The sequence below is a fragment of the Balaenoptera acutorostrata genome, chromosome X (assembly GCF_949987535.1).
Source record: "Balaenoptera acutorostrata chromosome X, mBalAcu1.1, whole genome shotgun sequence".
NCBI classification, from domain to species: domain Eukaryota; kingdom Metazoa; phylum Chordata; class Mammalia; order Artiodactyla; family Balaenopteridae; genus Balaenoptera; species Balaenoptera acutorostrata.
The window spans coordinates 70181590-70197235 of NC_080085.1; positions in this window are offsets into that span (position 1 = coordinate 70181590).

The window sequence follows — 15646 nt, forward strand, 5'->3', positions numbered from 1 at the left end:
TTTGTTTTCCACATATTCATTGCTAATATACATATACAATCTTTTTTGGTCCATCTTGTACCCATGGCTTTGCTGAACTCACTCATTAGTTCCAACAGTTTTTTGTGGATTTCTTGTGTTTTTTACATAGAACGCTGCATCATTTGAAAATAGATTTCTTCCTTTACAAACTGTATGACTTTTATTTTCTTTATTTCCTTATTGTGCTGGCTAGAACTTTTACTGAAATGTTGTATCACAGTGATAAATCAGATATACTTGCCTTGGGGAGAAAGCATTCAGTCTTTCAACATTAAGTATGGTATTAGCTGCAGTTTTTTTTTAATTTTTTCTTTTGGTGTTTTGTTTCTTTATATTTGCTCCTTATCAAGTTGAAAAATTTCTCCTCGGTTCTTAGTTTTCTGCAAATTTTTATAATGAATTGACGTTAAATATTGCCAAATATTTTTCTTCAAAAATTTATACATTATGTGATTTTACTCTGTTTATGTGGTGGATTCTATTTTCAAATATTAAACCAGCCTAATATTTCTGGAATAAACCCTACTTGATTATGATATATAATAATTTTGTATATTACTGAATTCCCTCTACTATTATTTGGTTAATATTTTTGCATATATATTTATGAGCACTCTTGCTCTGTAGTTTTCATGTTTATACTGTGTTTGTCTGGTTTTGATGTCATGAAAATGCTGGGCTCATGAAATGATTTGGGATGGCTTGCATTCTCTATTTTCTAGATGAGATTTTATATAATGACTATTAATTCTTCTTTAAATATTAGTAGACTTCCCCAGTGAAGCAATTTGTGCCTGCCAACTTCTTTTTTTTTTTGTTAAGTTCTTAAATTATGAAATCAATTTCCTTAATTGTTAAAGGGCTATTCAAGTTATCAGTTTCATATTGTGTGAATTGTGGTAGATGGTACTTTTTGAGGAACTGGACCATTTCATCAAAAAGTTGTCAAATTTATGTTTGTCGAGATGTTTATATCATTCCCTAATTATCCTTTGGCTCTCTGCAGCATCTGTACACATATCTTCTGTTTCATTCTTGATATTGATAATTTGTGTCTTTTTTTCTTTGTCAATCAAGTTACAGATATATTGATTTTATTGATCTTTTCAAAAAAACAGCTTTTTCATTCATTGTTGTCTTTCTTTTTTCCAATGTCCCTGAATTCTGTGATTATAAATATATTATATATTATATATATAATTCTCATTCTTCTGTGCATTTATTTTGCTCTATTTTTCCTAGTTTCTTAAGGTGACAGTTTATAGATTTTTTTTTCTTTTTCTAATATAAGCTCTTAGTATTGTTTTAGCTGTGTTCCACAAATTTTGATATGGTGTATATTCCTTTATACTCAGTTCGATATATTTTTTACTTACCTTGTGGTTTCTTCTTTATATATATATAGAAATATCCTTTTAGTTTCCCACTGTATGAAAATTTTCTGTTATCTTCCTGTTATTGACTTATAGTTTGATTTTATTTTGTCAGGGAACAAACTTCAATTATTTAAAATATGTTTTTTTAATGTCTCAAGGTATATAGTTTATCCTGGTGAGCATTTATGCATACTAAAAATTCATGTATATTCTGCTATTGTTTGCTCTTTTTATCCATTTCTCCTTTCACTTCTATTATTTTTTCCTTTGCATATTTTTTGGCTCTATTGTTTGGTGAATGCAGATTTAGAATTGCTATGTTTTCTTGAAAGACTGAGAGTTTTATCACTGTGGAATGTCTCTCTGTGTCCATCTCTGGTAATTTTTTTCTCTGAAGTCTACTTTAACAAAAATTTATATAACCAATTTTGCTTTCTTTTAATTGTGTTGTATATCATTTTTTACCCCTTTTCTTTCTACCTGCATATATGGTTGTATTTGAAGTGAGCTTCTTGTGGATAGCATAGAATTGGGTCATTAAATTTTATCAATTTTTCCCATTCAGCGTCTCTTAATTGGTGTATTTACACACTTTACATTTAATACAATTATTGATATTTTATGTATCATCTGACATTTTAATTTGTTTTTTTTTTCATAAATTTATTTATTTATTTTTTGCTGTGTTAGGTCATCGTTTCTGTGCGAGGGCTTTCTCCAGGTGCAGCGAGCGGGGGCCACTCTTCATCGCGGTGCGCGGGCCTCTCACTGTTGCGGCCTCTCCCGTTGCGGAGCACAGGCTCCAGACGCGCAGGCTCAGTAGTTGTGGCTCACGGGCTTAGTTGCTCTGCGGCATGTGGGATCTTCCCAGACCAGGGCTCGAACCCGTGTCCCCTGCATTGGCAGGCAGATTCTTAACCACTGCGTCACCAGGGAAGCCCTGTTTGTTTTTTTAAATTTCTTTTTCCTACATTCCTATTCATTACTTGAAATGATTCTTGATTTATATGTACTGTTTTTGAGCATAGTACCCAAAAGGAGAGAAAAAAGAGGGTGGGACTGACAAATATTCAAAAAAATAAGATCTTAAAAATTTCCCAAATTTGGCAAAAGACATACACTTGAACATTTTAAAAACCGAGAAAACCCCAAACAGGGTAAACCTGAATAAATCTTAGCTAAGACACATCATAGTCTGACTTATGAAAAACAAAATCAAAGGAAAAATTTTAAAGCATCAAGAGATGAATGACACCTTACCTATAGGAGAAAGACAATTCTAATACCTACAGATTTCTCCTCAGAAAACATGAAGATCAGAAGTAGGTGGCACAACATTTTATTCCAAGAAAAGAAATATCTGCTTACTCTTGTTTCTGGTTTACTGGCATTTTCAGTATCAAATCTGGGATATATGAGACCAAAAAAAAACCCAGAAAACTCATCAATACATTGTTCCTCAGATCCTGAGGTCCCTGGTAGTCCTGCCTTCTTCTTTCCATCCTTCAGATTATATATATATATATATATATATATATATATATATATATATATATATATATATATATATATATATGATTTTATAATGTTTATGACTTTTACCTGTGCTCATTGGGAGAAATAGGGGAAAATATGTCTACTTCATCTTCCTGGAAGCAGAAGTCCAAAAGTAAATTTTAAAACTTTGCTTCAATATTTTTATTTTATTCATGTTTACCTTGTTGAGATAATTTCTCCACTGCTCAACAATATCTATACCTGTTCCATTCATCCCATATATTCCTTGTTTTTCTAGAATTTGTATTTATCAAATAGCTTTATTATCTTATATATTAAATTTTTATCTTTCTAAATATTTTTCTCTCCAAGTTCAAAAAAATTTAGCTTCTCTATATCTTAAAATAAAAATAAATTATTCTTGCCTTCATTCATGGTCCTCCTCATAATACCCATATCCTTTATTATTGCAATGTAATTTCTATAAGCAGTACTCTATGATCACTGACCCAAGTGACTTGAGTTCACGCACCAGATATGCCTTTGCTTAGTTAAGTAATCTCAGGCATGTCATGTAATCTCTCCTCATTTTGCCTTCCTAACTGGTGAAACTGTTGAATATATATATATATATATATATATATATATATATATATATATGTGTGTGTGTGTGTGTGTGTGTGTGTGTGTGTGTGTTTTGATCTATTTTAGGATATGAATCTATGAAGCTTTTGATTTCTTTAGCCATATTTTCAACTTGGAAATGTTCAAAAAGCAGAAAAAACACATTTGAGTTACTAAAACATAAAGCTTTTTCTTTCTTCTGCAGTCTCATTATCGATATGGCATAATGTTTTTTATCTTATATTTAAGGTCCTTATATCTTGTGTCTAGGGATACTCGAGGTACAAGTATAGACCCTCACAGCTGGCTGAAGAAACCACCCACAACTCAACACTTGTGTGTGGCCCACTTGTTGCTGGGTTCCTCCTCCCACCAGTTACTGAAACGACAACACTTCTTCAGCAAGGAGTGCAGAATTTGATGCAGGTATATCTTCTTTCTACAGACCTGCTGTGTCAACATATGATGGGTGGGTGGCTTCTGGGGAGATAAAAAAGCTGTAGGAGGCTGAACCATGCATGGGCTGAGGCTCCAATTTTTCAGGCACATGCTGCATTGTCCCAGTGGATTTTATTTACCAAAAAAGTAAAGTTAAAATTGTTAAGAACTTCAAAATGATCACAGAACATTATACTCAAGCATTACACTCAAACATTATACTCAGAAGAGCATGAGTCACTGTATGATTGTACTAGCCCTATGCCCTTGGACAGTCCTACTCTCCTGATTATAAACTTTCACTAGCTCCCAGCCTATGAAAAAAAAGTAATCTAAGAACTTCAGTGTGTCATTTAAGGTCTAAGTCCCAAATTCCTTAATGATTTTAGGAGGAAAGAAACACTGTGCAAAAAAGTCCACAAGGCTTGGGAAATAAATGTGGAGGATAAGATAAAAGGAGATTTCAAAGGCAATTTAAAATTTTGATTCAGAGAAACTGGGAAGGTGATAGTGTCATTAAGGGATTTGAAGGTACCCAGCTTCTGGAGCTCTTTTTTTTGGATATTAGAAAGAAGAGATGTGATAAGAACATTGAAGTATCAGTAAAACATCAAGTTTTATTAGGTAGCTTCAAAGATATATATATATATATATATATATATATATATATATATATATATATATTTCTAAGAGGTATTTGAGAAACATTGAGCATACTCAGAAGAGGGACATGTATATGCCAGAGATATAAATTTAAGGGTGTTGTGTAATTTCTCCAGAGAAAAGGGTCATCAAACTTTTTTTAATTCCAGAAAGATGGGTGCTCTGCAACTCATAAGGGTAAAAGCCACAGGATATTGCTCCATTATTATATTCAGCTATGCATTTAATTATGTTTTTGTCTTTGAAGTCACTAAGGTATTTTACAAAGATAAAATAGTTACGTGTGTTTTAAGATGTGGCTCAAAAAATGCAGACCTAGTTGTTTGTCTGAAATATTAAAATATTTTTTTCCTCTTGGGTGTACAAGCCTAATGTATGTCTCCATACTAAACTTTGAAATAAATTCTCAGCATATATTAATTCAGCACTTCAACAAAACCCTAGTATTAATGGACTCAGTGACCTCTAAATCACCATCTAGAACTCATAAGAAAGAAGTTAGAGAAAGAATGAGTCGGCAGTTAGCATATGACATCCGTTAAGAAACCCAAGTTCTAGTCTTAGTTCTTTCAGATATTTACTTTATGACCTGGGTAACACACTCCTTTTTGAGCTTTACTTTTCCATAACTCTTTTTTTTCAAAAATGAAACTCTTTATATCATGTACAGTGGTCAGGAAGAAATGCATGGTAGAGCTTCCCTTTTACATTTCCTTCCACACCTCTTTTTCCAAGAGTAAGCCATTTCTTCTGGACTAAACTTGGCCCACTTGTGAATACTTCGCTTCATCAGATGGAATGTCAAGTATTATTTGCTGGATAGGAGGTCACATGTGCCTTGACCCAAATTATTGTATTAGGAAAGGAATAATTTCCAGGATTGGGGCAGATCTGGTACATCTCTCTCTGGTTGTCTAAATACACTCAACATAATGGCTCTGTTAAGAATTAATATAGGGAGTTTGTATTTTTTCTCTTCCATTTTTTTTTTTTTTAGTAAAATACACATAACAGTTACCATCTGAACCTATTTGAATACAGTTCAGTGGTATTAAATACATTCATAATATGCTACCATTACCACCATTCATCTCCAGGATCCTTTTCATCTAGTAAAACTGAAATTCTATTCTCATTCAACAATAATTATCATTCTACCCTTCCCCAGAGCCCCTGAAAACCATCATACTACTTTTTAACTCTATGATTTTGAACACTAAGTGAAATCACACAATATTTGTCATTTTGTGACTGGCTTATTTTACTTAACCAAATATTCTTTCATTTTGTAGCATATGTCAGAATTTAATTTTCTTTTTAAGGATTAATAGTATTCCATTTTATGTAAATACCAGATTTTGCTATCATTCATCCATCTAAGAACACTTGATTTGCTTCCATCTTTTACTAATAAACTATGTTAACTACAATAAAGTTAATGCTACTATAAACATGGATGTACAATTATCTCTTTTAAATTCTTTCTTCCAACTCTTTTAGGCACACAGAAGACAAATTGCTGGATAATATTGTAATTATATTTTTAATTTTTTGAGAAATTGTCAGACAGTTTTCCATAGGAGCTATACTGTTTTACATTCCAACTGACAGTGCATAAGGGTTCCAATTTTTCCACATCCTCACAAACACTTGTTCTTTTTTTTAATAGTAGTCATCCAAATGGGTTTGAGGTAGTGTTTCATTGTGGATTTGATGTGTATTCTCCTAATAATTAGTGATGTTGAGCATCTTTTCATATGTTTATTGGTTATGTGCATATCTTTTTAGAGAAATGCTTATACAAGTGTTGTGGTGTTTGTTTTTATGTTGTTGAGTTTGAAGAGTTCTCTGTATATTCTGGATATTAATCTCTTATCAAATATATGACTTGCAAATATTTTCTCCAACATTTTGGGCTGCCTTAATATTCTATTGAAAATGTTTTTTGATGTACAATCTAAAAACTAAGTCTAGGAAAGGATAAAGAAGTTGTGGTAAATATATACAATGGAATCTTACTCAGCCATAAAAAAGAATGAAATAATGCTATCTGCAGCAACATGGATGGATCTAGATATTGTCATACTGAGTGAAGTATGTCAGTCAGAGAAAGACAAATATGATATGATATTGCTTATATGTGGAATCTAAAACAAATGGTAAAAATGAACTAATTTACAAAACAGAAATAGAGACACAGATGTAGAAAAAGAACTTACGGTTAACAGGGGAGAAAGTGGGGAGGGGGAGAGGGATAACCTGGGAGACAGGGACTGACAAATACACACTACTATATATAAAATAGTTAACTAATAAGGACCTACTGTATAGCACAGAAAACTCTTCTCAGTACTATGAGATGACCTATAAGGGAAAATAATCTAAACATGAGTGGATACATGTATACATAAAAAATAAAATAAAATAAAATAAAATAAAATAAAACTCATTAATTTGTAAAAAAAGGCTATTTTCTAAAATTAATTAATTAATTAATTAATTAATTTAGTGCTTGTATCTTTGGTGTCCTATTCAACAAATCTTTGCCGAATCAAATGTTATAAAATTTTGCCCTATGTTTTCTCCTAAGAATTTTATAGTCTTTGTTCTTTTATCTAGGTCTTTATTTATTTACTTATTGTTTTTTAAATTTTATTTTATTTATTTTTTTTATAAAGCAGGTTCTTATTAGTTATTGATTTAATACACATTAGTGTATATATGTCAATCCCAATCTGCCAATTCATCACACCACCACCCCCTCCCAGCCGCTTTCCCCTCTTGGTGTCTATATGTTTGTTTTCTACATCTGTCTCTCAAATTCTACTTTGCACACTGGTTCATCTGTACCATTTTTCTAGGCTCCACATATATGTGTTAATATATGATACTTGTTTTCTCTTTCTGACTTACTTAACTCGGTATGACCGTCTCTAGATTCATCCACATCTCTACAAATGACCCAATCTCGTTCCTTTTTATGGCGGAGTAATATTCCATTGTAGATATGTACCACATCTTCTTTGTCCATTCGTCTGTCAAAGGGCATTTAGGTTGCTTCCATGACCTGGCTATTGTAAATAGTGCTGCAATGAACACTGGGGTGCATGTGTCATTTTGAACTATGGTTTTCTCTGGGTATATGCCCAGTAGTGGGATTGCTGGGTCATATGGTAATTATATTTTTAGTTTTTAAGGAACCTCCATACTGTTCTCCATAGTGGCTCTATCAATTTACATTCCCAACAACAGTGCAAGAGGGTTCCCTTTTCTCCACAGCCTCTACAGCATTTGTTGTTTGTAGATTTTCTGATGCTGCCCATTCTAACTGGTGTGAGGTAATACCTCATTGTAGTTTTGATTTGCATTTCTCTAATAATTAGTGATGTTGAGCAGCTTTTCATGTGCTTCTTGGCCATCTGTATGTCATCTTTGGAGAAATGTCTATTTAGGTCTTCTGCCCATTTTTGGATTGGATTGTTTGTTTTTTTAATATTGAGCTGCATGAGCTGTTTATATATTTTGGAGATTAATCCTTTGTCCGTTGATTCCTTTGCAAATATTTTCTCGCATTCTGAGGGTTGTCTTTCAGTCTTGTGTATGGTTTCCTTTGCTGTACAAAAGCTTTTAAGTTTCATTAGGCCCCACTTGTTTATTTTTGTTTTTATTTCCATTACTCTAGGAGGTGGATCAAAAAAGATCTTGCTGTGATTTATGTAAAAGAGTGTTCTTCCTATGTTTTCCTCTAAGAGTTTTATAGTGTCCAGTCTTACATTTAGGTCTCTAAGACATTTTGTGTTTATTTTTGTGTATGGTGTTAGGGAGTGTTCTAATTTCGTTCTTTTACATGTGGCTGTCCAGTTTTTCCAGCACCAATTATTGAAGAGACTGTCCTTTCTTCATTGTATATCCTTGCCTCCTTTGTCATAGATTATTTGACCATAGGTGTGTGGGTTTATCTCTGGGCTTTCTATCCTGTTCCATTCATCTATATTTCCGGTTTTGTGCCAGTACCATATTGCCTTCATTACTCTAGCTTTGTAAGATAGTTTGAAGTCAGGGAGTTAGTTTCATCTAGCTCTGTTTTTTTTTTCCCTCCAGACTGCTTTGGCTATTCGGGGTCTTTTGTGTCTCCAATCAAATTTTAAGATTTTTTGTTCTAGTTCTGTAAAAAATGCCATTGGTAATTTGATAGGGATTGCATTGAATCTGTAGATTGCTTTGGGTAGTATAGTCATATTCACAATATTGATTATTCCAATCCAAGGACATGGTATATCTCTCCATCTGTTTTATCATCTTTAATTTCTTTCATCAGTGTCTTATAGTTATCTGCATACAGGTTTTTTGTCTCCCTAGGTAGGTTTATTCCTAGGTATTTTATTCTTTTTGTTGCAATGGTAAATGGGAGTGTTTCTTTAATTTCTATTTCAGATTTTTCATCATTAGTGTATAGGAGTGCAAGAGATTTCTGTGCATTAATTTTGAATCCTGCAACTTTACCAAATTCATTGATTAGCTCTAGTAGTTTTCTGGTGACATCTTTAGGATTCTCTATGTATAATATCATGTCATCTGCAAACAGTGACAGTTTTACTTCTTCTTTTCCAATTTGTATTTCTTTATTTCTTTTTTCTTTTTTTTCATTGTGTAATGGATAAGCCATTTTCTTATTACCATTATTTTTTTTTTAACATCTTTATTGGAGCATAATTGCTTTACAATGGTGTGTTAGTTTCTGCTTTGTAACAAAGTGAATCAGTTATACATATAAATATGTTCCCATATCTCTTCCCTCTTGCATCTCTCTCACTCCCACCCTCCCTATCCCCCCCCCAAGCTGGTCACAAACCACCCAGCTGATCTCAATGTGCTATGCGGCTGCTTCCCACTAGCTATCTATTTTACTTTTGGTAGTGTATATATGTCCATGCCACTCTCTCAATTTGTCACAGCTTACCCTTCCCCCCCCCCACATCCTCAAGTCCATTCTATAGTAGGTCTGTGTCTTTATTCCCATCTTACCCTTAGGTTCTTCATAACCTTTTTTTTTTTTTTCTTGGATTCCATATGTATATGTTAGCATACGGTATTTGTTTTTCTCTTTCTGTCTTACTTCACTCTATATGACAGACTCTAGGGCCATCCACCTCACTACAAATAACTCAATTTTGTTTCTTTATATGGCTGAGTAATATTCCATTGTGTATATGTGCCACATCTTCTTTATCCATTCATCTGTTGATGGACACATAGGTTGCTTCCATGTCCTGGCTGTTGCAAACTGAAAAGCTTTTGCACAGCAAAGGAAACCATAAACAAGACCAAAAGACAACCCTCAGAATGGAGAAAATATTTGCAAATGAAGCAACTGACAAAGGATTAATCTCCAAAATTTACAAGCAGCTCATGCAGCTCATTAACAAAAAAACAAACAACCCAATCCAAAAATGGACAGAAGACCTAAATAGACATTTCTCCAAAGAAGATATACAGATTGCCAATAAACACATGAAAGAATGCTCAACATCATTAATCATTAGAAAAATGCAAATCAAAACTACAATGAGATATAATCTCACACTGGCCAGACTGGCCATCATGAAAAAAATCTAGAAACAGTAAATGCTGGAGAGGGTGTGGAGTAAAGGGAACACTCTTGCACTGTTGGTGGGAATGCAAATTGATACAGCCACTATGGAGAACAGTATGGAGGTTCCTTAAGAAACTAAAAATAGAATTACCATACGACCCAGCAATCCCACTACTTGGCATATACCCTGAGAAAACCATAATTCAAAAAGAGTCATGTACCAAAATATTCATTGCAGCTCCTTTATTTCTTTTTCTTCTCTCATTGTCATGGTTAAGCCTTCCAAAACTCTCTTGAATAATAGTGGTGAGAGTGGACATCCTTGTCTCATTCCTGATCTTTGAGGAAATGCTTTCAGTTTTTCACCACTGAGAATGATGTTTCCTATGGGTTTGTCATATATGTCCTTTATTATGTTGATGTAGGTTCCCTCTATGCCCACTTTCTGGAGAGTTTTTATCATAAATGGGTGTTGAATTTTGTCAAAACTTTTTCTGCATCTATTGAGATGATCATATGGTTTTTATTTTTCAATTTGTTAATATGGTATATCACATTGAATGATTTGCATATATTGAAGAATCCTTGCATCCCTGGGATAAATCCCACTTGATCATGTTGTATGATCCTTTTAATGTGTTGTTGGATTCTGTTTGCTAGTATTTTGTTGAGGATTTTTGCGTCTATATTCATCAGTGATATTGGTCTGTAATTTTCTTTTTTTGTAGTATCTTTGTCTGGTTTTGGTATCAGGGTGATTGTGGCCTCATAGAATGAGTTTGGGGGTCTTCTTTCCTCTGCAATTTTTTGGAAGAGTTTGAGAAGGATGGGTGTTAGCTCTTCTCTAAATGTTTGATAGAATTCACCTGTGAAGCCATCTGGTCCTGGATTTTTGTTTGTTGGAAGATTTTTAATCACAGTTTCAATTTCATTACTTGTGATTGGTCTGTTCATATTTTCTGTTTCTTCCTGGTTCAGTCTTGGAAGGTTATACCTTTCTAAGAATTTGTCCATTTCTTCCAGGTTGTCCATTTTATTGGCATAGTGTTGCTTGTAGTAGTCTCTTAAGATGCTTTGTATTTCTGTGGTGTCTGTTGTAACTTCTCCTTTTTCATTTCTAATTTTACTGATTTGAGTCCTCTCCCTCTTTTTTTTTTTTGATGAGTTTGGCTAATGGTTTATCAATTTTGTTTATCTTCTCAAAGAACCAGCTTTTAGTTTTATTGACCTTTGTTATTGTTTTCTTTGTTTCTATTTCATTTGCTTCTGCTCCGATATTTATGATTTCTTTCCTTCTGCTAACTTTGGGTTTTGTTTGTTCTTCTTTCTCTATTTCCTTTAGGTGTAAGGTTAGATTGTTTATTTGAGATGTTTCATGTTTCTTGAGGTAAGCTTCTATTGCTATAAACTTCCCTTTTATAACTGATTTGCTGCATCCCATAGGTTTTACATTGTCATGTTTTCATTGTCATTTGTCTCTAGGTATTTTTTGATTTCCCCTTTGATTTCTTCAGTGATCTCTTGGTTATTTAGTAACGTATTGTTTAGCCTCCATGTGTTTGTTTCTTATGTTTTGTTCCCTGTAATTGATTTCTAATCACATAGCATTGTGGTCAGAAAAGATGCTTGATATGATTTCAATTTTGTTAAATTTACAGAGGCTCGATTTGCGACCCAAGATGTGATCTATCCTGGAGAAGGTTCCGTACACATTTGAGAAGATATTGTAATCTGCTGTTTTTGCATGGAATGTCCTATAAATATCATTTAAATCTGTCTGTTCTATTGTGTCATTTAAAGCTTTTGTTTCTTTATTAATTTTGTTTTGATGATCTGTCCATTGGTGTAAGTGAGGTGTTAATGTCCCCCACTATTTTTGTGTTACTGTTGATTTCCTTTTTTATAGATGTTAGCAGTTGCCTTATGTATCGAGGTGCTCCTATGTTGGGTGCATATATATTTATAATTGTTATATCTTCTTCTTGGATTGATCTTTTGATCATTATATAGTTTCCTTCCTTGTCTTTTGTAACATTCTTTATTTTAAAGTCTTTTTTATCTGATATGAGTATTATTACTCCAGCTTTCTTTTGATTTACATTTGCATGGAATATCTTTTTCCATCCCCTCACTTTCAGTCTGTATGTGTCCCTTGGTCTGAAGTGGGTCTCTTGTAGACAGCATATATATGGGTCTTGTTTTTGTATCAATTCAGTGAGCCTGTTTCTTTTGGTTGGAGCATTTAATCCATTCACTTTTAAGGTAATTATCGATATGTATGTTCCTATGACCGTTTTCTTAATTGTTTTGGGTTTGTTTTTGTAGGTCCTTTTCTTCTCTTGTTTTTCCCACTTAGAGAAGTTCCTTTAGCATTTGTTTTAGAGCTGGTTTGGTGGGGTGGAATTCGCTTAGCTTTTACTTGTCTGTAAAGCTTTTGATTTCTCCATTGAATCTGACTGAGATCCTTTCCATGTAGAGTAATCTTGGTTGTAGGTTCTTCCTTTCCATCACTTTAAATATATCATGCCACTCCCTTATGGCCTTCAGAGTTTCTGTTGAAAAATCAGCTGATAACCTTATGGAAATTCTCTTGTATGTTATTTGTTGCTTTTCCCTTGCTGCATTTAATATATATTTTTTTAATTTTTAATTTTATTTTATTTTTATTTATGGCTGTGTTGGGTCTTCATTTCTGTGCAAGGGCTTTCTCCAGTTGCGGCAAGTGGGGGCCACTCTTCATCACGGTGTGTGGGCCTCTCACTATCGTGGCCTCTCCCATTGCAGAGCACAGGCTCCAGACGCACAGGCTCAGCAATTGTGGCTCATGGGCTTAGTCGCTCCGCGGCATGTGGGATCTTCCCAGACCAGGGCTCGAACCCGTGTCCCCTGCATTGGCAGGCAGATTCTCAACTACTGCGCCACCAGGGAAGCCCTAATATATTTTTTTGAATTTAATTTTTGGTTTTTTTTTAATTAATATGTGTTTCAGTGTGTTTCTCCTTGGGTTTATCCTATATGGGACTCTCTGCACTTCCTGGACTTGGGAGTTTATTTCCTTTCCCATGTTAGGGAAGTTTTCGACTGTCGTCTCTTCAAATATTTTCTCAGATCCTGTCTCTGTCTCTTCTTCTTTTGGGACCCATAGAATTCGAATGTGGTTGCATTTAATCTTCTCCCAGAGGTCTCTTAGTCTGTCGTCATTTCTTTTCATTCTTTTTTTCTTTATTCTGTTCTCCAGCAGTGAAATCCACCATTCTGTCTTCCAGGTCACTTATCTATTCTTCTGCCTCAGTTATTCTGCTATTGATTCCTTCTAGTGTATTTTTCATTTCAATTATTTTATTGTCCATCTCTGTTTGTTTGTTCTTTAATTCTTCTAGGTCTTTGTTAATCATTTCTTGCATCTTCTTGATCTTTGTGTCCATTCTTTTTCTGAGGTCCTGGATCATCTTCACTATCATTATTCTGAATTCTTGTTCTGCAAGGTTTCCTATCTCCACTTCATTTAGTTGTTTTTCTGGAGTTTTATCTTGTTCCTTCATCTGGTACATAGCCCTCTGCCTTTTCATCTTGTCTATCTTTCGGTGAATGTGGTTTTTGTTCCACAGGCTACAGGATTGTAGTTCTTCTTGCTTCTGCTGTCTGTCCTCTGTGGATGTGGCTATGTAAGAGGCTTGTGCAAATCTCCTGGTTGGATGGACTTGTGGTGGGTAGAGCTGGCTGTTGCTCTGTTTGACAGAGTTCAGTAAAACTTTAATCTGCTTGTCTGCTGATGGGTGTGTCTGTGTCCCCTCCCTGTTGGTTCTTTGGCCGGAGGTGACCCAACACAAGCCTACCCGGGCTCTTTGTTGTGGCTAATGGCTGACTCTGGGAGGGCTCACACCAAGGTGTACTTCCCAGAACTTCTGCTGCCATTGTACTTGTCCTCACAGTGAAACACAGTCACCTCCCACCTCTGAAGAAGACCCTCCAACACTAGCAGGTAGATCTGGTTCAGTCTCCTATCAGGTCACTGCTCCTTCCCCTGGGTCCCAATGTGCACTGTACTTTGTGTGTGCCCTCCAAGAGTGGAGTCTCTGTTTCCCCCATTCCTGTTGAAATCCTGTAATCCAATACCACTAGGTTTCAATGTCTGATTTTCTCGGAATTACTCCTCCCATTGCTGGACCCCCAGGTTGGGAAGCCTGACGTGGCACTCAGAACCTTCACTCCAGTGGGTGGACTTCTGTGGTATAAGTGTTCTCTAGTTTGTGAGTCACCCACCCAGCAGTTATGGGATTTGATTTTATTGTGATTACACCCCTTCTACTGTCTCATTGTGGTTTCTCCTTTGTCTTTGGTTGTGGGGTATCTTTTTTGGTGAGTTCCAGTGTCTTCCTGTTGAAGATTGTTCAGCAGTTAGTTGTGAGCCTGGTGCTCTCACAAGAGGGAGTGAGAGCATGTCCTTCTACTTAGCCATCTTGAACCAATCTCCCTAGGTCTTTAATGTAACTGCTCTGTCTAGAACTTCCAGTTTTATGTTGAGCAGATGTGGCAAAACAGACATTCTTGACTTATTCCTGATCTTACAGGGAAAGTTTTCAGTCTTTCACTATTGAATATAATGTTAACAGTGTGTTTTTTTCAATATGGCTTTTATTATGTTAAGTTAGTTTTCTTCTATTCTTAGTTTGTTTGAGTGTTTTTTTCATGGAAAAGTGTTTAATTTTGTCAAATGCTTTTTCCAAAGGAATTGAGATGATCTGTGATTTTTCCCATTTATTCTGTTAATGTGGTATATTACATTGACTTATTTTCAGGTGTTGAAACATTCTTGCATTCCAGGAATAAATCCCACTTCGTCATGGAGTGTAATCTTTTTAATATATTGATGAATTCAGTTTGCTAGTATTTTGTTGAGTATTTTTGTATTAATGTTTATATGGGATTATTCGTCTGCAGTTTTCTTTCCTTGTATTGTCTTTGGTTTTGGTTTCAGGTCCCTAATTCTTAACCGAAGCCCAAACCATAACCTGGTGAGAGAATTGATTTTCATAGTAAGCATCTTTATTGTAACAATACCAATGAAAAATAAAATATAAACTTTAAAAAGTAACTGTAGCAATTTTTATGTATTGAATATTAAATATATTTGTAATTAATTAAGCAAATAAAATTTTTCTTAAGAAATAACAAGTGTTGGCTAGGACCTGGAGAATGTGAAACACTTGTGCACTGTTGGTGGGAATGTAAATTGGTACAGTCACTATGGAAAATAGTATGAAATTTCTTCAAAAATTAAAAATAGAGCTACCATATATTGCACAATTCCACTTCTGGATGTTTTTATGAAGAATACAAAAAGACTAAATCAACATGATATCTGCACCTAATGTTCATTGCAGCCTTATTTACAATAACCAAGATATGGAAACAACCTAAGTGTCCATCAATA